The 24641-nt window shown below is 39.4% G+C and overlaps 1 long non-coding RNA gene across 1 annotated transcript in view; it reads right to left on the reverse strand.

Moving 5' to 3' along the window:
- The window catches only part of LOC139437598 (uncharacterized), an 89739-nt gene extending 67177 nt beyond the window's left edge, over positions 1–22562 (reverse strand). Inside the window, exon 1 of the long non-coding RNA XR_011647428.1 lies at positions 22419–22562. This is a non-coding gene — a long non-coding RNA (uncharacterized lncRNA). The remainder of the gene's footprint in view (positions 1–22418) is intronic.
- Positions 22563–24641: the final 2079 nt, after the last annotated feature.

Consider the following 24641-nt stretch of genomic DNA (forward strand, 5'->3'; position numbering starts at 1 on the left):
TTTTATTTTTTTCAGTTGTAAATAGTAGGTTGTTTTAAATTACATTTTCTAGCTGTTTGTTATGTGGAAATATAATTTCATATATATATATCAAACACCTTGCTGAACTCTCATTAATTCTAATAATCTGCTAATTTCTTAGGTTTTCTATATAAAAGCTATATTATTATGATCTGCCAAACAATGACACTTTGATTTCTTCTTTCCCAATCCTTACAACTTCCATTTCCTATTCTTACTGCCCTGGCTAGGACTTACTGTACCACATTAAATTATATTGTGAGGATGAGTGTCCTTGGCTTTCTCTGGGTTTTAACTGGAATTATTTTTAATGTTTCACCTTTAAGTAAATTGGTGTCTGTAGGTTTTTATGGATACCCTTATTAGGTTAAAGAGATATTATTCTAATTTTAGTTGCTGAGTTTTCTTTCCTTTTTTTTCTTTTTTTTAAAAAACCGTAAGTGGATGTTATAGTTTATCAAATGCTTTTAAATCTATTGAGAACACTATTCTTTTACTCTGTTAATGTACTGAATTATATTAATAGAATTTCTTTTGGGGCAGGAGAAATTAAATTTTTTAAATTAAGATGTATCTTGCAGTCAAAATCCCTTTGTATAAACTTCATTCTTCACAAGCTAATTGGATTGCTTTCTGGCCTAGAAGACAATTATATCAAAGTGCAATAGTCATTTAACATTGACAAAAGCTATAGGAGTCTGACAACACCGCTTCTTTGATGAAGAAAGAAAGTCCATTGGTCAAAATGTGTAGGTCTGAGAGAGAATTCAAACTCAGATCTCCCAAACTTTGCCAAATGTTGCCTTGGGATAAATATCTCAGGCTCTTAATAAATATTTGTCAATTTAACTAATTAACTAAATAATAAATGTTGACTTCTTTGCTCTCTTGGCTCAATGACAATAATTACGGCTACTCTTGGTAATATGGCCTCCTACAAAAAGAAATCTGAAATCTCAGAATGACATGAGTGGGAATGGTGGAATAAGGACTTTTATACCTCCACTCCACTACAATAGCAATGAAAACCCTGAAAAATTGTCAAAAACTAACTTTTTAGAATTTTTGAAATTAACCAAAGGCTTGTGACAGTCTAAGGGGCATTTATTAAAAGAAGAAATAGTTGAATCTTTGTAATAACAGTGATATTTTAACTTTCTCTATTCCCACCCCAAGCCCACTGCCAGCTTCATTGTGACTGTGAAAACCAAGAGATCTATAATCACAGGGAAAAGCAATAACCTGGAAGACAATAGAAGAGGCATAATGATTTTGGAGTCCCCCAAAACTCATAAATACTGGAAATTAAATGATACATTCCTAAATAGCCAATAGGTCAAAGAAGAAATCACAAGGGAAATTAGAAAATCCTTTCAGACGAATGAAAATGAAGATATAATATACCAAGATTTATGGAATGAGGCTGAAATAGTGCTTAGAGGTAAATTTATATCCATAAACAAGTATATTAAAGAGAAGAAACATTTCAAATCAGTAACTTAACTTCTACCTTATTAAACTAGAAAAAAGAAGAGAAAACTAAACCAAATACAAGCAGAAAGAAGGAAATTATAAAGATTAAAGTGGAAATAAATAAAATAGAGAATAGAAAACTGGTAGCAGTTTGATATTATTGATGAATTCCAAAAAGAAATATTGGATTATGTTTGTAAACTGGTCTTTTCCTCTGGGCATTTTAGATTATATTGGATTACTTAATCAAGTAAACCTCTTGTGCCAGTAGGGTGGTGAATCCCTGCCCCTTGGTGGGTGGGCACTCACAGATAAAAGGCATGGCAAAGGACAGAGTTAAAGGTTTTTGATGTTGGGGTTTTGATGTTGGAGTTTGATGTTGAAGCCTTAAACTGGATTCCTGGGAAGTAAGCTCATGGAGGAAAGAGAAGCAAGCCCCAGGAAGGGAAGAACCCAGGAAGCCTGAACCCTTGCAGATGTTGGCAGCCATCTTGCTCCAACACATGAAAATAGACTTGGGTGAGGAAAGTAACTTATGCTTTATGGCCTGATATCTGTAAGCTTCTATCTCAAATAAATACCCTTTATAAAAATCAACCAATTTCTGGTATTTTGCATCAGTACTCCTTTGGCTGATGAATACAAAAACATTAGAGAAAAATCAATGAAACAAAAAGTTGTTTCTTTGAGAAGATAACAATTGACAGTCCTTTAGTTATATTGAACAAGGAAAAAAAAAGAAGACTCAAATTACTAAAATCAAGAGTAAAAGAAGGAACATTACTATGACTTACAGATTTTAAGGAATTTAAGGGACTACTATGAAAAATTGTATGCTGGTATACTAGAAACCTAAATATAATGGACAAATTTTTAGAAAGACATGACTACCAAAACTGACTAAAGTCAAGGATAGAAAATCTGAAAATATCAATAACAAGTAAAGAGATTGAATCATAAAACTTCCTGAAGAGAAAAGACCAGGCCCAGATGGCTTCATTGGTAATTTCTACCAAGGGTTTAAAGAGTTAACAACAATCTCTCACAAACCCTTTCAAAGACTAGAAGAGGAGGAAATACTTCCCAAATCATTCTATGAGGACAATATTACCCTGATACCAAAACCAGAAGAAGAAATCACAAGAAAATAAAGATGTGAAAATCATCAGAAACATGCTAGTAAGATAAATTCAGAAACATATAAAAGAAGAAACATACAATGACCAAGGAATCCCAGGAATGCAAGGTTGATTCAACAAAAGAAAATCAGTCAATGTAAAACACTATATTAATAGAATAAAAGACAAAAGCCACATGATCATCTCAGGAGTTGCAGAAAATACAAGTGACAAAAATCCAATATCTTTTCATGGTAAAAATACTCAACAAACTAGGAATAGAATGGAACTTCCTCAACCTGATAAAGGATGTCTACAAAATACTCAAAGCTAACATCATGCTTAATAGTGAAGACTGAAAGTTTTTCTCTCAAGGTCAGGAACAAAGCAAGGATTCAATACTTTATTGGTGCCTCTAGCCAGGGCAATTAAGTAAAAGAAATAAAGGTATCCAGATTGAATAGGAAGAAGTAAAACTATCTCTATTTGCAGATGATATGATGTTACAAAAAGAAAATCCTGAAGAACCCACAGAAATTACTAGGGCTAATAATCTAGTTAAGGAAGGGTGAAGGATGTAAAATCGATATATAAAAATCAGTTGTATTCTTGTATACTAGCAATGAACAATCCGAAAATGAAATTAAGAAAATAATTTCATTGACAAGCATCAAAAAATAAAACACTTAACAAATTTAACAAAACAAATATAAGATCTGTATATTGAAAACTGAAAAACATTGTTAAAAATCAAGAAGCGCTAAATAAATGGAAAGACATGCCCTGTTCATGGATTAGAATAATTAATATTTTTGACAGTTTTCCCCAGTTTCATCTACAGATTCAACACAATCCCTAATCAATATTTTAACTGCCTTTTTTGTAAAAATTGACAAATTGATCCTAAAATTCATATGGAAATTCAAAGGACTCAGTATACCCAATACCATTTTCAAAAATTTAGGCAAAGTTGAAGGACTCATATATCTCAATTTCAAAACTTACTGTAAACCTACAGTAATCAGGACAGTGTGGGCAGCAGATGGGCTCAAGTGGCTGAGTGACCACCTCCCACATGGGAGGTCCTGGGTTTGGTTCCCAGTGCCTCCTGAAAAAAACAAAAACAAACAACAAGAAGAAAAACAAATGAAAAAAACTGACTCAGGGAAACCAGTGTGGCTCAGTGATTGAATACTGGCTTCCTAAATATGAGGTCTCAGGTTCAATCCCCAATCCCCATTACCTCAAGAAAAACAAAACAAACAAACAAAAAAAAACCATGTCAAAGGAAATAAAATATTTGAAAAATAAAACAGTATGGTTCTAGCATAAGGATATGCATATAGAAAAATGGAAGGGAAGCAGACTTGGCCCAATGGATAGGGCGTCCATCTACCACATGGGAGGTCCGCGGTTCAAACCCTGGGCCTCCCTGACCTGTGTGGAGCTGGCCCACGTGCAGTGCTGATGTGCACAAGGAGTGCCGTGCCACGCAGGGGTGACCCCCGCGTAGGGGCCCCATGCACAAGGAGTATGCCCTGTAAGGAGAGGCATCTAGCATGAAAGAAAGTTAAGCCTGCCCAGGAATGGCACCGCACACACAGAGAGCTGATGCAGTAAGAAGAAGCAACAAAAAGAGACAGAGATTCCCGTGCCACTGACAACAACAGAAGTGGACAAAGAAGAACACACAGCAAATGGACACAGAGAGCAGACAACTGGGGGGGGGGGGGGAGAGAAATAAATAAAAATAAATCTTTAAAAAAAAAAAGAAAGAAAAATGGGAAAAATAATTCTTACATTTATGGTTACTTGGTTTTCAACAAGAGTGCCAAGATAATTCAATGGGAAAAGAACAGTCTTTTCAACAAATGATGCTGGGAGAACTGGATGTCTACCTGCAAAAGAATGAAATTGACCCTTTATCTCATGTCAAACACAAAAATTAACTCAAAATGGATTAAAGACCTACATGTAAGAAATAAAGCTATAAAACTCTTAGAGTAAAACATAGGTATAAATCTTCCTGTCATTGGATTAAGCTATGATTTCTTAGATATAACACCTAAAGCACAGGGCAAACTCCCAAAATAGATAAATTGAAGTTAATTGAAATGAGCCTTTTGTGCTTCAAAGGACACCATCAAGAAAGTGAGAAAATTATCCACAGAATGGGAGTAAATATTTGCAATTCATGTATCTGATAAGGAAATAATATCCAGCATATATAAAGAACTCTCAGAATTCAACAATAAAAGACATTGACACACAAATTTGTACATGAGTATTCATAGCAGCATTATTCATAATAGCCAAAAAATGGAAACAACCCAAATGTCCATTAGTTGATGAATGGATAAATAAAATGTGATATATCCATAGAATAGAATATTATTCAGCTATAAAAAGGAATGAAGTACTGATACATGTTTTAACATGAATGAGTCTTGAAAACATTATGCTAAGTGAAAAATGTCAAACACATATTGTATGATTTCATTTATATGAAATGTTCAGAATAGGCAAAAATATATGGAGCAGAAAGTAGATTAGTGATTTTCAAGTCTGGATGGAGGGAGGAAAGGGGAATAATTGCTAATGGATATAGGAGTTTTTTGGGGGGTGAAGAAAATGTTTAGTGATGATGACTGTACAACTTTTGTAAACACACTAAAAATCATTGAAAACCACTTTAAAAGGGAGAAATTTATGGCATATGATTTATACTTCCTTCAAAAAAAAAGGCTGGATTTGCTCTGGTGTATTGGAACATGTGCTACAAGTTCCAGTCCTTCCCTGGTAGATTGTTCAACATCTTAGTGTTTCTCTCCTTTAATATGGGGTTCAACATCATTGCTCCCTCAAAGTTCTGTGTGTGCCACCTCTTCCCCTCTCCCTCACAGTAAGGGAAAGAACAACTGCCATTTCCACTGAAGCCCTTTCATCGCCTTCTTCCCACCAGCAGCCTTCTTCACTGTTTTAGCTACCAATACAATCCTGTCTACTATCCATTTTTGATGAAAATTTCTTGCCTTCTAACAGTCATCCCCCATCCAAGTCTCTTTTTTGTTACTAATTTTGTATCCTTTAGTATCATTTCATTGGAGTTTTGGAGACTGAACAGAAAATATATGTGCTCTGTCTACCATTTTGAACAAAACCTAATCAAATCATTAATATCTAGTAAGTTCATCAGAGATAGAATTATGGATCTTCCTAGTTTGATGCTCCATTCCTCTCTCCTCATACCTCTGTCTAGCACTTAACCCAGGGGGCTGTTTGTCTATGAGGGTAGAGACTGAGTTCTTTCTTCCCAACACCAAAATCTGCTGTTCTGCAAAATATTTGGATAGTTTTTTTAAAATGAATCTTTGTAGAATGAATGAACAAATGAATCAATATTAATTTTGCAGTCAGATTTTAGGACTGCATCTAGAAATATATTGGACAAAAGCCTAGCCTTTTCTTCTTCTTCTTCTTTATTTTCTTTCAATGTTATATTCAAAAATTATGAGGTCCCCATATACCCCGTATACCCCCCACCCCACCCACATCAACAACCTCTTCCATCATCATGGCACACCCACTGCATCTGGTGAATATATACTGGAGCACTGCCACACCACATGGACAGCGGTCCACAACCTAGCCTTTACTTCCTCATTTACAAACCAAGTAGGGACTATTTTTAATTATGAAAATTTGGTTGCTTCCTTATGCTAGTCCCACAGCACAGTCTGTGCAGGCTCCAGCCAAACCTGCTAAGAGATAATTGACACAGACCCTTCTAGGAGCTTGCTAAAGACCAGGCATAAACAATGCTAAAGAACTCCATCCTTTTTCAATATTGGAAGTGATTTCAGGCCAAGGAAAAATCTTCCAAATATCAAACTTTTCCACCAGACATATAAATAAAGGCAGTGACTCTAAGGAACTTGGAAGTAATGAGAAACTTTAAAAAACGTGCCAGAACCTGTCCAGGACTTAACCCAACCATCCTTATGTATAATGAACCTCTCTCTATATGATTCTCACTATTATGTAGATTTAGATATATGGTATCCCAATTACAGTATCCAAATTTACCAATTTCTGTAACAAAATCTGGTAACCCTCCTATATTAGTCAACCAAAGGGGTGCTGATGCGAAGAACCAGAAATCTTTTGGCTTATATAAAGGGTATTTATTTGGAGTAAAAGCTTACAGTTACAAGACCCCAAAGAGTCAAACTCAAGGTACCATAAGAGGTACTTTCTCACCCAAAGTCTATTGCCACGTGTTGATGCAAGATAGAGGGCAATGTCTGCAAGGTTTCAGCCTGCCTCTTCCCTCTTAAGTCTCTTTGAGTTCTGGGTATCATGCCCAGAAGAACTGACTAGTTTACAAACATAATTGATATCTCTTTTTGGAATTCATAAGTAATATCAAACTGCCACACTACCCCTCACCACCATTGCTGTATGTAGACATTTCTCCAATAAATATTATATTCTGATGGGCTGAGGATAGCATGGACTCTAGATTCTGATGAGTTGAAAAGAGGAACAACCGTAGAGATACAGAAACTCAGCCTTCACCTATACCAGAAACCTGCAGGGTCAGACTCACCATATTCTGCAGCTCTCCCTGCATTATCCTGCACCCAGCAGAAAACATGAAAGCTCTGCCATACATGGGGTTCTTCTCTCACACTCTCTTAGCTTGTCAGGGCTGCTATAATGAAATACCACATACTGGTTGGCTTAACCAATAGGAACTTATTGGCTCACAGTTTGGAGGTCAGAGTCCAAAATCAAGTTATTTGTATTCTCCAAAATTTATAGCATCTGGAGGTGGCAATACATGGATGTCTCTTCCTGACTTGTACTTCTGTCCAAATTTCCTTTGTTTATGTGATGGTTAATTTCATGAGTCAACCTGGCTAGGTTATGGTGTCCAGTTGTCAAGCACACACTGGACCAAATGTTACTGTGAAAGTATTCCATAGGTAGATTTGCATCTAGTCAGTTGATTGCATTTACGACTGATTGCATCTATAATCGACAAAAGAGATTATCTTCAGCAATGAGGGGAGACTCCTCATCCAATCAGTTGGAGGTCTTAGCCACAAATGATGATTTCAGCAGTCAGAAAGAATAATTTCTGCCTCTACTTTAGCCAGCCAACTTCACTTATACTGGAGTTTCCAACTTGTGGCTTACCCTACAGAATTCATATTGCCAATCCTCACAGTCATATGATCCAATTCCTATAATAAATATCTCAATATTTATATATAAATTCTGCTTCTCTAGAGAACCCTAACTAATACAGCTCATTAGGACTCCAGTCATACCAGATGAAGGACTACCTTGATTCGGTTTGGCCTTATTTTTTTAACAAATCAGTTTTATTGATAAATATTAATAAACATAAATCCATCCAAAGTGTACAATATATGGTATTCAATATAATCACATAGTTGTGCATTGATGACGCCAATCATTTTAGAGCATTTTCATTATTCCAGAAAAATAATAAAACAACCAAACAAACAAAACAAAACTCATTGCCTCTCAACTCAATCTCTCTATACTTCCTTTGTCATACATAGCTGCTATTCTGTTTTCTTCTCTCCAGTATATTTGTGTTTATAATTTGTCAAAACCGTCTTATATATGTAATATCACCCATATTAACATTTTACATGAGGTTTCACTGTTATAAAGCTCCATGTTGCATTTTCCAGTTTTCCTTCTGGTAATATAAATGTTCCTAGGCTTTCACTTTCAACCACTATCATCCCCATATCATAGCTGTGCTAGTCATAAACAGCATGATGTGCTCTCAAGTTTGGCCTCATTTTAACGAACTCTTTGAAGATCCTCTTTATAAATGAGTTCACACCCACAGGACAGGGGCTTAGGACTTGAACATGTCTTTGTAGGGGACATGATTCAATCTATCACATACTTTAAGCCCCCTAGCCTCCAGGCACCAGCCTTCATACCCTTCCTGTCTGAGCTGACACATTGAATCTGATCTATTGACCACCCGGTCAGTTCCACCTGGACATGACAACGAAATAGCTAGTTTTTTTTAAATGGTTCCTGTTTCCAGTTCTCTGGCTCATTGTCCTACAAAGACACTCATTGTTTTGGATTTGAAATTGACAATCTCCTCCTCCACCCTATCTCCCTTTCTGTACTCAAACTTTTGTTGATGGACCTGTGATTCCAGTTGTTCTGGCTCCAAAACCTGACATATTCTGGGAAGTTCACTTCTTGTTACTCACAACCTACCATGGTATAACTTCAGGTATGTTTGCAATCTACCTAGATGTGCTGAAAGAACTCAGTTTAGTTGGCAGTAGGTCTCTACAATGTGGGCCCTGGCATCTATGCCCCCATTCTGGGCTGTCCCCAAATGCAGATAACTCTGACAGTAAGTCTTGTAGATATTTATCTGTGCCATTAAAATTAGACAAGCCCTGCACCAAATACCCATTGCTTTAGAAAAGCATGGTTTTGGTCTATTCGAATCATTGCTGACTTCTGTTTCTTGGGGTGGCAGGCTATGTTTGCTGGGGATAAAGGTAGTCAATAAATGTTAAGTAAACCTCCCTGAAAAATTCAGATACCTCACACCTAGTGCTTACTGCTTGGTTTCTAAATACCATTCTTTATTAAAAGAAATTAAGGCTCTTGGAGAAAGGGCTGATTATAGGGTTGGGACAGAGAAAATACAAGATAAACCTGAAATATCTTGTAGTATGAGAAAGTAAGGCAGTGCTCAACAAACAAAAGTATGGGGGTGTATCAAAGGGACACAGGAGATAACCTGAAAGAATTCCCAAAGGCCAAGGCCTGGATGATTTGACCAAGAAAATAATATAATATTGGATTTTAGCCCAAGGTTTAAAATAAAAATACATGAGTCCATGCTGGTATAAATAAATGTTTGAATAAATACAGAAAAATTCCAAGTAAAATATGTAGATAGCACCCATCTAGAAGAAATCTAACCCTCTTCCCTTGAGGGTGGCTAGAGTTAGTGACATACTTCTGAAAAATAGATTAGGGAAAGAGAAAAATAAATAGCTTTACAGTGGGAAAACCAGGCAAACATTACCCTAACCAAATGGTGAATATTAACATCACCAGTGAAGCCATATAGATGCTGTGTAGCCAGGGCTTCTCAAGACATAAAGATCATAAAAAAGAAGAAATGGCTGATAAAAACTGTCATAGACCAGAGGACATTACAGAAACATGATAACTAATTGCAATGTGGTATTATGGACTGGATCTGACATTAATAGAGAAACTGCTAAAACGAAAATAAATTCTGGAGTTCGGGTAACAGTAATGTACCAATACCAATTTCTTAATTTTAACAAATGTACCATGGTAATGTATGATGTTAACTGTGGGGAAAACTGGGAAGGTGGTTACAGAAACTCTCTTTACTACCTGCAACTTTCTTGTAAAGTCTAAAAGTACTTTACTTTTATAAAGTACTTTTTTATAAAAAGCTTCTTTTAAAAAAATCAGGCATTGCTAAATCCTCAATCTGTACAAATGAGCACAACTTTCCCAGGAAAACCTTCAGGATGGAAAATTCAGTATTGTTCCTGCTTCCAATGATGAGAGATCTAGAAAACTTGAAATTCCTTTCATGGCCTCTAATGAAAACATTGGTATAGGACTAGAAAGCTGGCCTGGGCCTGATATTCTGACTCTAGTCTGCTTAACCACAAAACACATGGCAACCCAGAAGATTATGAAATTAGGCATGATAATAACAGAGCACCTGAAGGCTGACCAGCCTCTATTCCTTACTCCCGTAGTCAATAAACTTGGAGCAATAACCAAAACAGTTGTAGATAATGTGTAAACAGTGATAGGTGCAGAAGAGGGCCAAAAGATGGTATTAACAGCCAGCTTACCAAAGCCTAAAATGAAAGTCCTACAGAAAAAAAAGCCAGTTAAGAGAGCCTGCCAGAAGCTGCCAAATGCTGTGCCTCTGCAGCAAGGGGAGCAGCTCCAGATCTTAACAGCAGCATTGCAGCACATGGATGCATTTAAAACATGCATAGGTTAGTTAAGCAGATACTTTAGTCCACAGGCCTTTACATGTATAATTATATTTAGTCTTCCCCCAAACTTTGTGAGGTAGGGATTATAATCTTCATTTTAAAGAAGAGGAAACTCAGCTTGGATGGGGCAGAAAACTGATATGTAGTGACCCAGCTGGTACATGGCAGGGCCAAGCTGGGAAAGAAGGCCTGCTGGACTCTTACACTCAATTTTTCAGTAAAAATGTTAAATCGTTAAAAATCCCCTCTCACACCCTAAACTCCGCCTAAGGGAAATGGGGAATGAAGGAGAAAAGGGCTTGTCCAGCCGTGTGGATGGAGAATGGGCTTAATGTCCATATGGGAATCCTTATCTGGGACAAGAGTAGGTGCCAGGGCCAGAGGACAAAGCCAAATCAGACAATACAGGTAAGAGCTAAAGGCTGAATACCAGAGAGAGGTGAAAAAAGGGCCCATAGACCAGGCATGGGACTGTGCTACTTGTGCCCCCAGCACCTTCAACCTTACAGGAAAAGTGGTCACATTGCTAAAGAGTTAACTCCAATATAAAAGAGCCCCAAATAGCTGTGAGAGTGATATAGACAGGAGATAATGTACAAATTCATGCACAAGGGAAACATGCCACCCTTCCCTCTTGTTAGCTGCACAGCTAGAGAGAGCTTCCTGGAAAAAGAGAAGTTTGACTAAGAAGTGGGATCAGGAAAATGGCATTGAAAATGCAGAAGCACTCTTTTCTGTGCTTAAAATTCCATGTCATGTCAAGAAGATTTATATTTCCATCTCAAAAAAAGAATCCTCTCAAGCATTTAAAAACCCTTTTAAAAATAGAGACAAGGAGAAATGAATGGCTAGAGAAGTAAAAATGTGAAACCAGCATGTGTACTGCTTTAGAACAGAAAGGAAGGAGTTGGGGGAAGATACTGTGTATACCCTCCTCCCTGACCCAAACCCACACACCAAAAAACAGTACAAACCACTGCCTATAAAGGAAGGAAAGAATACCTGGCCAGAAAGCTTCTTTCTCCATAATTGGAAAGCACTAATTTCTGAGAAAAAACAGTAGTGAGAAGAAGGGGGTCCAAAGAGAATGTCTGTGTTTTCACATTTTTTGCCACCTGTTATGGAATGACTCATGCCCCCAACAAAGGCATGTTCAAGCCCTAACCCCCTGCCCTGTGGTGTGAACCCATTTGTAAATAACTGCATAGAGCCTATTAAGATGAAACCAAACTGAATCAGGGTAGGCCTCAATCCAATACGGCTAGAGTTCTTTTCAGCAGAGGAAATTTAGAAACAGCAGGAGTGATTAGGAGGTAGAAGGAGACAGACGACAATGTGGAGGTAGAGACTGAGTTATGGATTGCCAGTAAGTCACCAGCAGAATGCTACAGACTTCAGAGAAAGCCTGATTCTACTGACACTTTGATTTTGAACTTCCAGTCTCCAAACCCATGATACAATAAATTCCTGTTGGTTAAATCAACCAGCATGTGGTATTTGTCATAGTGCCTTTGGCATACTAAGACACCCTTAAAGTAATGGTCAGGTCTGGCTTCACAGAGATGGATAGTCTGGTTTTGGTCCATATCAAGGGATATCCCAAAGTGGAACAAAGTACAATCAAAGAGGCTCTGAGAAAAACCCCAGATAGATTTGTGGGACCCCCAAGCAAAAGACATATGAGGCTGGCTTCCAGGTGCAGACTGCCCAGGAGGTGGGAAGATACAAAGGAGGTATGGTGGCAGCAGGAGTCAATGGTAACAAGGCCATAGATGGCGTTGCCGACTAGTGTGGTCCCACAGTGTGGGACAATTCCCAGGGAATCATGGCCCATGCAAAGCATGGAATCAGTGGAATGACACAGACCTACAGGAGACTTTATAAGCAAGAAGGAGGACACATGCATGTTTTCCTTCATGAAGCAGTGATGAAAGGCAAAATGGGCCAAACAACAGCTCAGCAGGCATAGATGTGGATAGATAGTGTGACTACTAATGCACTCCTACATATGTTCTGGTATGACATGAGACTGCTGTTACCTAGATGCTATCTAAGGAGGAAGAGGGAAGTCTGATTTTACCAAAATTAAGTTTCTGCCATTGCAGGAGCATAACAATTCTAAATATAAAGTAAGAGGATGTATTAGTCAGCCAAAGGGGTGCTGATGCAAAATACCAGAAGCTGGTTGGTTTTTATAAAGGTTATTTATTTGGGGTAGGAGCTTACAGATACCAGATCATAAAGCATAAGTTACTTCCCTCACCAAAGTCTATTTTCACATTTTGGAGCAAGGTGGCTGCTGATGTCTGCAAGGGTTCATGCTTCCTGGGTTCCTCTCTTCCCAGGGCTTGTTTCTTTCCAGGCTTAGGGTTCCTCTCTTCCCAGGGCTCCAGCTTAAGGCTTCAGCATCAAACTCCAACATCAAAACTCCGACATCAAAAACTCTCTAATTCTATCCTTTGTCATGTTTTTTATCTGTGTGTCCCCACCCACCAACAGTGGGGGCTCAACGCCCTACTGGCACAAGAGGTTTACCCAATTGCTTAATCAAGTAAACCTCTGAATCCAATATCATCTACTATAACCAGAGAAAAAGATCAGTTTACAAACATAATCCAATATTTCTTTCTGGAATTCATCAATATTATCAAACTGCTACAGAGGATAAAATAAGGAAGGTTTTATTTCATATGAAATCTTCATTTTTACAAAAAGCTTTTATTCTAAGTTTCCTGTTGTTCAATGGAATAAGTTTGGGGAGAAGAAAGTTAACATAGGTGTTCACTCATGGGTACATTTCCTGCCAGGAATTGTCCAGAATTAAGATTTGGGGATAATGAGAGGATTTTTTTAGAATTATAGTAACAGAGCAACAAGGGTAGAAATGAGCACACTGAGTGGAAGGTCCACTAATGTTTCCTGTTCATCTCCTCCATGCCATCAGTGTGCTAGGAGGCTCTCCCAGAAGTCTGGACCTCCCCATTACTGTTCAGTGAATGCAATCCCTGTCCTGCTGTAGTGCTAGATTTTTTCATTTTTTCATGTCCAGCATGTAACACAGAGCTTGGCAAAAGGTTAAACCTAACTGAATGAATATTATTGACTATGTTTGGAGAGAGGGAAGGAATAGAACAACCAAAAATAAAATCAAAGTTGCTTAAAAATAGGAAGAAAATTGAAGCCTCTGTTTCTTGAATATCCTATGCCAGGCACTGCCATAGGTACTTACAAACATTAATTATTTAAATATACATAGCACCCTAAGGTAGTGTTTTAGGTTCCCAGCTTCTAAAACAAACATCACACAATGGGTTGGTTTAAACAATGGGAATTTATCATGGTTTTGAGCTAGGAGAATTCCAAAATTGAGGCAATTTCTTCCCAACGTTTGCAACATTCTGGTGTTGGTAGCCAGTGATGATTGGGCATTTGACTTTTCTATCATATGGCAATGTATATGGTATTGTCATATCTTTTCTCTCTTGGGTTTTGTTGACTTTCACCTTCTATTCCTCTATATATATTTCTTTATCTGTCTGAATTTTGTTCTGCTTAAAAAGGACTCCCATAATCTGGATGAAAGCCCAACCTTACTCAGTTGGCTATCTTCCTTAACTAAAAATAACATCTTTAAAGGTCTTATTTACAATGGGTTCACATACACAGGAATGGATTAAGATTAAGAACATGTTAATTTTTTCCTGGGGTACATAATTCAATCTTTCATATGTAGGGACAGTATTTTAATTTTATAGATGAGGAAATACACCCAGAGAAGTTAAATACTTTTCCCAAAGTCACACAACTAGTAAATAGCAGAGAAATGATCTTATCTCAACTATGTCTTACTCTAAAATTTACACTGTTTCAACTAAATCAGCTGTCTGCAACAGCTGTACATGAATGAATAGCTTGCTTGATGGAGTACAATTAATTTCCCCTTTGGAAAATCCCATTCCCTTTTATAGGCTTTACCATGAAATGCATATTTATTAAGCATCTTCCTTGAGAAAAGCTAACTCGGATGCAGGTGCTATGGGAGATACAAAGTAAAATGAGGCACAGCTTGCAGTACATTAACTTCAATCTAGGGTACTCCCTAGTCATGCTGTAGGAGCAGCCTTGACTCAATAAACAAAGCTTAGCGTTTAACATGAGAACCATCAACCAGGATCCATTTAGATTGGCATAAAAATGAATTAGCAATTACAAACCGTCAAGTCACAGCAGTGACCCAGGAATTTCAACAACAATCAAGAAATCACTTGAAAGATTTAATTCCACTTATATCATTCCAGCTGGGGAAGTGGATTTCTTCTCCTCAGTTGGAGTGGTATTCATTGGAGAAAAGAATAATATTGCAATATTTGCTTAGTTACCTAAAAAAGCACTATTGATTTTTAATTTGGGTTTGAAGTCTTACAGTACATTTTACATGGAATTAGAAAAAGTTTTGGGAAGTGGACTTGGCCCAGTGGTTAGGGCATCTGTCTACCACATTGGAAGTCCGCGGTTCAAACCCCGGGCCTCCTTGAACCGTGTGGAGCTGGCCTATGCACATCGCTGATGCACACAAGGAGTGCCGTGCCATGGAGGGGTGTCCCCCACGTAGGGGAGCTCCAAGCACAAGGAGTGTGCCCCGTAAGGAGAGCCGCCCAGCATAAAAAGAAAGTGCAGCCTGCTCAGGAAGGGCACTGCACACACGGAGAGCTGACACAATAAGATGATGCAACAAAAAAAAAACACAGATTCCCGTGCCGCTGACAACAGAAGCAGACAAAGAAGAACACGCAGCAAATAGACACAAAGAACAGACAACCAGGGTGGGGGGAAAGGGGAGAGAAATAAATAAATAATACTTTTTTTTTTAATTAAAAAAAAAAGAAAACAGTTTTGCCCAGTATCAAAAGACAATATGAGCTTTAATTCATATCCATATTTATTAATATTCAAATATAAGATTAAAAATCCATCACACCTAAACTTCTCGGAGAAATAGTAGCATTTACTGCTTGTAGAGTTTAATGCTTTCAACATCTCAATATAGTCCCTTTGCTCAGTTAAACTTCTGAATAAGAACTCTGTGGTCTGGTAACAACAGACACCTAATGGTCCAAGGAGGAGCAGCTCTCCCTGAGAACATGTTCCCAGTATCCCTTTCTCTGAGGCTCTCGACAATATTCTTCCAGGAACATGGCCAGCCTCCACACAGGCATCATCTTCTAGTACCTGCTCTTCTCTTCCATATCTAACGGTAAAAAGCAATCTGCTTCTTAGCCCAAAGAGTCTTTTTCAGGTCAACCAGCCTCCCACAAAGATGACCAAAAAGATAGCAATAATCAAGGCCATCTTCTGGGAGCGGAATGAAGGTTTCAAGAGGGGTTACAATCCAATGTGGCAAACAAATCATGAAAAAAAGACAATCATGGCAACTCCCTGCCTTGTGGCAGACAGTATACCAAGCTATAGACAACCACCTTATGAGGTACACACTGTTATCCCCATTTTACAGATGAAACTGAAGCATAGGATGCATAAGTCACTCAATCAGGTGAAAGAAGCACTATTTGAATATAATTAGTGCAGTTTTATATAGTGCTCATATAGAAAAACTAATCACAAAAGGTCAGATCACATACAGTCTGATTCCATTTTAGTCTGTCAAAAGAGTGCTAAGACAAAGACCAGCAATCTGTACTTTTATAAAGGGTATTTATTGGGATAAAAGCCTACAGTCCCAAGGCCATTGAAACTTCAACTCAAGGTACCATAAGAGGTACTTCCTCACCAAAGTCAGTTACCACATATTGAAGCAAGAAGGTGAGCAATCTTTGCCAGATTTCAGCCTTCCCCTCTGGGCTTCCTCTTCTTCTTGAGGCTCCACGGGCCCAGCTTCTTCCCCATCTAAACTGCAGGCTGGCATTGGGCTTGTTTCTCAGGGTTTCCTACATCACTCTCAGCTCTCTTCCCAAGTTCCGCTGTAGGCTATCAGACACATGGTCCATCTCTCCCTTGGGCTTTAGCTGTTTGAGTCTTCTTTCTGTCACATGTCAGGATCAAAAATGACAAAGTTCTTTCCTCAAGTGTCTTCTTGAGTGAGTGCCCGTTTATATCAGGTCCAGCAAGGGGGCGGGGACTCAACCTGAGTCACCCCCACTGACATAGTCAAATTTAAAAAGCCCTAATTCAATCTTGACAGGTAATCCAATCAAAGAAACCTCAAATGAATTTAATGCAATCAAGGGGTATCACATCCAGAGGAAGTAAGCCAGTCACTAAAAGACAAATATTGCATGACTTCACTGATATGACTAAGCATATTGAGCAGACTCAAAGAGATAAAAGCTGGAAGAAAGGTTACCAGGAGACAAAAAGGGAGTAGAGGAACGCTGTTGTGGCTCAACTGATAGAGTGTCCACCGACCATACAGAGGGTCCAGGGTTCGATACCCAGGACTTCCTGACCTGTGTGGTGAGCTGGCCCACGCATAGTGCTGCCGCACGCAAGGAGTGCTGAGCTGCATAGGGGTGCCCCATGCACAAGGACTGCACCCTGCAAGGAGAGCCGCCCAGCACAAAACAAGCGCAGCCTGCCCAGGAGTGGCACCGCACACATAGAGAGTGATACAGCAAGATGATGCAACAAAAAAAGTGACGCAGTTTCCCAGTGCCACATGACAAGAATGCCAGTGGACACAGAAGAACACACAGCAAATGGACACAGAGAGCAGACAACAGGTAGGAAAGGGAGAGAAAGAAATAATAATAAAATCTTTTTTTTAATTGTGCTCATTTATTTTTTTTATTGACTTTGTAATAATATTACATTAAAAATATATATATATATATGAGGTCCCATTGAACCCCACCACCCCCACCCCACCTCTCCCCCCCGCCAGCAACACTCATTCCCATCATCATGACACATCCATTGCACTTGGTAAGCACATCCCTGGGCACCTCTGCACCTCACGGTCAATGGTCCACATCATGGCCCATACTCTCCCCCATTCCATCCAGTGGGCCCTGTGAGGATTTACACTGTCCGGTGACTGCCCCTGAAGCACCATCCAGGGCAGCTCCATGTCCCAAAGACGCCTCCACTTCTCATCTCCTCCCGCCTTTCCCCATACCCATCAGCCACCATGTCCACTTTTCCCAATCCAATGCCACGTTTTCTATGTGGACACTGAATAAAATCTTAAAAAGAAAAAAAGGAGTAGAGAGTGGTGAACCGATGCTCAATCTGGACAGAACCTATGATAAGGTGGAAGAGAGTGGTTTGGCAATGGATGGGGGTGATGGTGGTGCAGGGATGTGAGTGGGATAGGCAGTGATGGAGTGTGAGGGTGAACAGGGTTGGAGGGTAGGTTGGACTATCCATGGAACTGTGGGGAGGGCTGGAGGAAGGAACAGATGAACTCTGGGGAGGTAGAGGTCTGCGTTTGAAAATACAATTGTGGAAATGTTCTTTTGGCATATATGGCAAGGTGTCATATATGGGGGCAGGGTGTCAGTCATGGGGAGATGTGTGGAAAGGGTGCACCTGGGGCATGCCCCTTTGGAAGATGAAGGTGTTCATCTTGTCATAGGGTATTATTTCAGTGGCTATAGACCCACACAATAAATAACGAAGTATTAAACTCCCATCCTGGGGAGTCCTATTACATATATAAAAAATCATCAATTTTACCCGAATGATTTACACAATCAATGCAATCCCAATAAAAATTCCAGGGGAGGGGGATCATGCCCTACACAGGGCAGAGAGAGCCTTCTGGCCCCTCCTGTCTGCTGCCTTCCTGAAAGTTGAAGTCTCCCCACAAGACAGTTTTATGATCCAGTGGATTCTCCTGGAGAGACCCTGCCTGAGAATGGGCATATGCTAAGTGTAGAGGGCAGAGAACCAGCAAGACAACTTGATCCTGGGAGGGGACCTAGGCAGCACCTGGGGGTGGGGAATGTGTGTGGATAGGGGAGGGGTGGCTCTGCAGTGCCAAGCTGCGGTGGGGGTCCCCAAGGGCTGACTGGGGCTAAGCCCAGGTCTGGGATGGGGTCTCTGAGGGCGCTATGCTAAGAGCCGGGTTTGCCTCAGCATGGCTCATAGTCAGGGTGACTGATGCGCAAGTGCATAGTGGTGGGCAATGGGGCAGTGGACAATATGTGCTTATTCATGAACTATGTCAAATTTGTAATTTTAGCATATCTCTCATGCCATGTAGGGAGTATCAAACTAAATCTATGATTGCCAGAAGCATTGCTAGGATTTAATGCAAATTAACTAAAATGTGTACATTTTTAGTGTTTATGATAAATTCAGTTCCAACCTTGTTACACCTTTGAAATTCTTTAAGAAACCTTTAATAAAGAAATATTAAGTTATACTTAACTTGTGCTCATACATTCTCTTTTTTGATCTCATACATTCTCTCCTCAGGTATTGCCTATCTCCTGTATGCTTGCAGCAACCTCTGGCTATCTGGCTGGCCTTGTTATTTCTTGTTAGCAATAATCATTGCTGGACATTACTTTTTCAGCTTCACATTCTAAGGATGGTAAAACCCATGCACACAGATCATTAAAACTCTACGTGAGGATGACTGTATCATCTGAACCTGAGGTGCCTTAGGTCCTCTGCTGACCTTGATGGAATTTCCAGTTTCCCATTATTTTTTTTTTAGGAAGTAACAGGGTTTGAACCTAGGACCTCACACATGGGAAGCAAGTGCACAAACCACTGAGCTACACCCACTCCCTTCCTTTTTAAGAGCTTTTTAATTGCTTTGGCTCTTTATTATTTCTTTTTGCAAAATCCTTCCTGCCCCTCTAACTAAAAACCAAAGATTTATTTTCTGTTCTTATGTAGATTGTAGAAAAATTGCCTTATTTTTCAAAAGGACTTCATTAAAGGCTTAGGTTTCAATAGATATTCAGAATAATCACTGGCACAACTAGTTCCAACTAGTGAAATAAGGAAATAAAATACTTAGAAATATTTTTTGACAAGAATTTTGCTATACAAATACATTGCTTCAAATAAGGTCATATATGAATGAACGTAAAAGAAATTTATAATCATTTTTTTTGCTTTTAGAAAATTAGTCCTAAAGTTCTTTAAAAAAATAATTTAGGGAGTCCCTGAAATTTATTTAATATTTTCCTTACTTTTACCCTCATTCTGTCTTAAAGGTACATTTAAGTTAGTGCATGTTGAATGATAAAATTTCTAATAAGTGGAGTCTAAATTAATGGTTTTTGTTCTGAATTATTTTAGTTATTTTAGGCACTGCTTCCATTTAATTTTTTATTATTAATTTAAAATGCCAAATTGGGTACTAGTTACTTGGTTGCTGACTTTCAAGTCATTGCTACTTTAACAGTGCCCCATCTTAGCATATGGGTTTAGAAATAAAATAATATACATAGTTTACTAGAACAATTTCAACAGCATATTTGCAGAAATGCAAAAGCCAATTATCAAATTTACTTGGAATGGTAAGAAGCCCCAAAGAGCCAAAAACCCCTTCAAATAGAATAACAAGACGAAGAGGATATTTGTCTACCACATGGGAGGTCCAGGGTTCAAACCCAGGGCATCCTGGCCCGAGTGGTGAGGTGGCCCATGCACAGTGTTGATGTGGGCAAGGAATGCCATGCCACGCAGGCGTGTCCCATGTACAAGGAGTGCGCCCTGTAAGGAGAGCCGCCCCCCGCAAAGAAAGCACAGCCTGCCCAGGAGTGGCGCTGCACACACTGAGAGCTAACACAGCAAGATAACACAACAAAAAGAGATACAGATTCCCAGTGCTACTGACAAGAATATAAATGGACATGGAAGAACACACACAGTGAATGGATACAGAAAGCAGACAACGGGGAGGGGGGAAAAGGGGGAGAGAAATAAATAAAAAATAAATCTTTGTAAAACGAAACAAAAAACAGAATAAAAAAGTTAGAGGACTCATGTTTCCTGACTTTAAAGCATATTACAAATCTACAATGCTCAAAGCAGCATGGTATTGGCTCAAGAATAAATATATTGACCAATGGAATCAAATTGAGAGCTCTGAAATACACCCTCATATCTTTGGCCAATTGATATTTGACAAAGCTACCATGTCCACTCAATGGGGAAAGAATAGTTTCTTCAACAAATGGTGCTAAGAGAATTGGATATCCATATGCAAAAGAATTAAAGAGGATACCTACCTCACACCATATACAAAAATTACCTCAAAATGGATCAAAGACCTAAATGTAGGAATCAGCACTATAAAACTCCTAGAAGAAAATGTAGGGAAGCACATTCAGGACCTTGTGTTAGGCAGTGGTTTCTTGGACTTTACACCCAAAGCACAAGAATGAAAGAAAAAATATATAAATGAGACCTCCTCAAACTTTAAAACTTTTGTGTATCAAAGGACTTTATCACAAAAGTGAAAAGACAACATACTTAATGGGAGGAAATATGTGGAAGCTACATATCTGATAAGGGTTTAATATCTATAATATAAAGGTATCTTACAATTCAACAGTAAAAAGACAACCCAATTAAAGATGGGCAAAAGTCTTGAAAAAAACATTTCTGCCAAGAGGATACACAAATGTCTAAAATGCTCATGAAAAGATCATCAACATTATAAGCTAAAAGGGAAATGCAAATCAAGACCACAATGAGATATTTCACTCATAGAATGGCTACTAATAAAATAAAAAAAAAAAAGAAAACGACAAATGCTGGAGAGGATGTGGGAAAAAAGGAACATTCATTCATTTGCTTGTGGGAATGAAAAGTGTTGCACCCACTGAGGAAAAGATTTTGGCAGTTGCTCAGGAAGCTAAATATAGAATTACCATAGACTGCTCAGTCCTGCTACTAGGTATATACCAAGAAGAATTGAAAGCAGGACTCAAACAAATATTTCCACATCAATTTTCTTAGCAGTATTATTCACAATTGCTAAAAGATGGAAGCAACTCAAGTGTCCATCAACAGATGACTGGATAAACAAAATGTGGTATATACATACAAAAGGATTATTCAGCTAAGAAAAAAGAATGAAACCCTTGTACATGTGACAACATGAATGTACTTTGTGAACATTAGCTGTTGAGATAAACCAGACACAAAGATATTGTTTGACCTCACTGATAGGAAGTAATTATGATCTGCAAACTCAAAGAGTTAGAATCTGGAATATAGGTTGCCAGGGAATAGATTGGAATCAAAGAATGGCAAGTAGATGTTTCATTTGTTAAAACTTTCTATTTATGTTCACTATAAAGATTTGGAAGTAAATGGTGTTGATTGTAGTACATTATTGTGACTCAATTATACAGGTGAGTATGGTAAAAAAGGGGAAACTTCAGGGTGTAAATGTTACTAGAATAGAAATTAAAATTAAAATTAAAATTAAAACATATGACTGTAAGGTGGTGGTGTGCTCTCCCTGGACCGGTCCTAAGCCGTGCCAGATGAGGGACAGACGTTCATGCTCCCCGTACTCTGCTCGCGGGCCCCTCGCCTCTTTCCCCCGCGGCTTGGCCGGTGCAGGGATGCGCAGGGGTGCGGCTCCGGCCCTCCCACCGAGGAATTTGCCCTCGTTTGCCGGTCCTGACTGTTTTCACGCTCGGCCCCTCTCCTCAGAGAGGACGGGCCGTCTCGCTGCTGAGGCGCGAACGCGCCTCGCCAGCCCCTCGCGGGGCCCCTGGAGCGAGCCAGATTGTACCTCAGGCGCCCAAGGCCCAGCGGCGGCGCTGTTCCAGTCCCGGCGTCCCCTTCGGCCGCGGCCGCAGTTGCTCTTCCCCAGTGTGCTCCCAAGAAGCCGGGGGTGGAGAGTGGATATGGACACTTCTCTGCGTGGGAGGGTGTCGTGGGTGCTCCAGTGGCGGCGCCCGGGAGAGGGCTCTCCGGTCTTGCCCGAGTAACCTGAGCGGGCCGTGTCCCAGGCTCCGCCCCCTCCGCCCCCTTCATCTGGTGTTTGCCGGAGCTTTTTAGTGTTGGGCCTTCCCTGAGAAAATGCGTAGGATCTGTGTGTGGTGTCTTTGGGTGCCAGAGGCGCCCTCGCGGTCCAGCCCGATGAATAGCGGCCTTCGGTGATCCCCGAAGGGCCGTGAGGCGCCACGCTGAATACAAAGAGGTGTCCATCCTCTGGGCCCCTTGATGTCGTGGCAAAGCCTGCTCTCCCTCGTTGCCAGGCTTATTTTAAGGAAAAAAAAAAGAACAAAACAAAACAAAACATATGCTTGTATAACACAGTGAACCCTATTGTAGGTAATGGACTATATAGTGAAGAGTGCAAGTATAAGAATGCTCTTTTATGACTTTATAACAAATATATGAAACTAATATAAGGTGTTAACAATAGGGTGGTATATAGGAAAAAATATACCTAATGTAATCTATAGATGATAGTTAATAGTACTAGTTTAATAAACTTTCATTAATTGTAACAAAAGTAACTACCAGTAAAAAAAGTACAATTACAAAAATGTGCTATCTATCAACAGGTATAACATATTCACATCAGTGCAAGGTATTGGTGGTGGGGTGGGTTACAGGAATCCTGCATTTTATACATGATTGTCCTGAAAACCCACAACTTCTCTAATAAAAACATCAACAAAAATTTACATAAATTAAATACACATAAAAATGAATGCAGGTAAAACTGAGGATATGTGAATAATATTGTTGGATTGTATCAATGTTAATAGCCGTTGTTTTGTTTGTGATATCCACAACACATCCGTGGTTGTGATATTGCTTATAATTATGGAAGACAGTACCATTCTGGGAAACTGGGAAAGGATACATGGGATGTCTCAGTATTATTTCTTAGAATTGCTAGTAAATCTACAATTGTTTAAAAATTAAATCTTTCATTTAAAAAAGTAAATGCAATATTGATAAAATGTGCACATGGTGAAACATGAAATTTAGCATTTTTCTTCCAAAGAGAAAATTGAACATGTTATGAAATAATGTACAGAGCTTTTTGTTATTGTTTAAGTTTATCTGCCACCTTTCATAAATTGTATTTTAAGACTTTATGCACATTGTGAACTTCAACTAAAAAGTAAATTAAATTTTAGTTTAAGAAATAAATTCCCAGGAAGCGGACTTGGTCCAGTGGTTAGGGCATCCGTCTACCACATGGGAGGTCTGCGGTTCAACCCACGGACCTCCTTGACCCATGGACCCACTGGCCCATGCACAGTGCTGATGCACGCAAGGAGTGCCGTGCCACACAGGTGTGTCCCCCATGTAGGGGAGCCCCAAGCACAAGGAGTGTGCCCTGTAAGGAGAGCTGCCCAGCACGAAAGAAAGTGCAGCCTGCCCAGGAATGGTGCTGCACACACAGAGAGCTGACACAACAAGATGACGCAACAAAAAGAAACTGATTCCCATGCCGCTGACAACAACAGAAGGGGACGAAGAAGAAGACGCAGCAAATAGACACAGAGAACAGGCAACCCGCGGTGGGGGGGGGGGGGGAAGAGAGAAATAAATAAATCTTAAAAAGAAATTCCCTTTTTGCTGACAGATTAAGATAGTATTCACAACTGCAAGCAAGACAGTTTCATCCATCTGTCCCATGGGCTTTAAGGCCCCTCTCAATTGGAAGCAGAGTGGGCATCACCACCAAAATCCTCAATTTTGAGGAATGAACAAACATAAGGGGGGAAATGCAACTATGGAATGAAGTAGACATTATTATTCTAGCAATGGAAGAACTTGTATCATTGATATAAAGGCAGTGGCCCCCAGAGGTTCTGAGGGGAGGGAGAGGGAAGAATAGGTGTAACATGGGGCATTTTGGAGACATTGGAATTGGCCTGCATGACATTATAGTGACGGATACAGGCCATTACACATTTTGTCAAAGCCTATAAAATTGTGCAGTGTAAAGTGCAAACTATGGGAGCGATGTTTGAGCTTGGTTGGTGTG

The sequence above is a fragment of the Dasypus novemcinctus genome, chromosome 25 (genome assembly GCF_030445035.2).
Source record: "Dasypus novemcinctus isolate mDasNov1 chromosome 25, mDasNov1.1.hap2, whole genome shotgun sequence".
In the NCBI taxonomy this organism is placed as follows: Eukaryota; Metazoa; Chordata; class Mammalia; order Cingulata; family Dasypodidae; genus Dasypus; species Dasypus novemcinctus.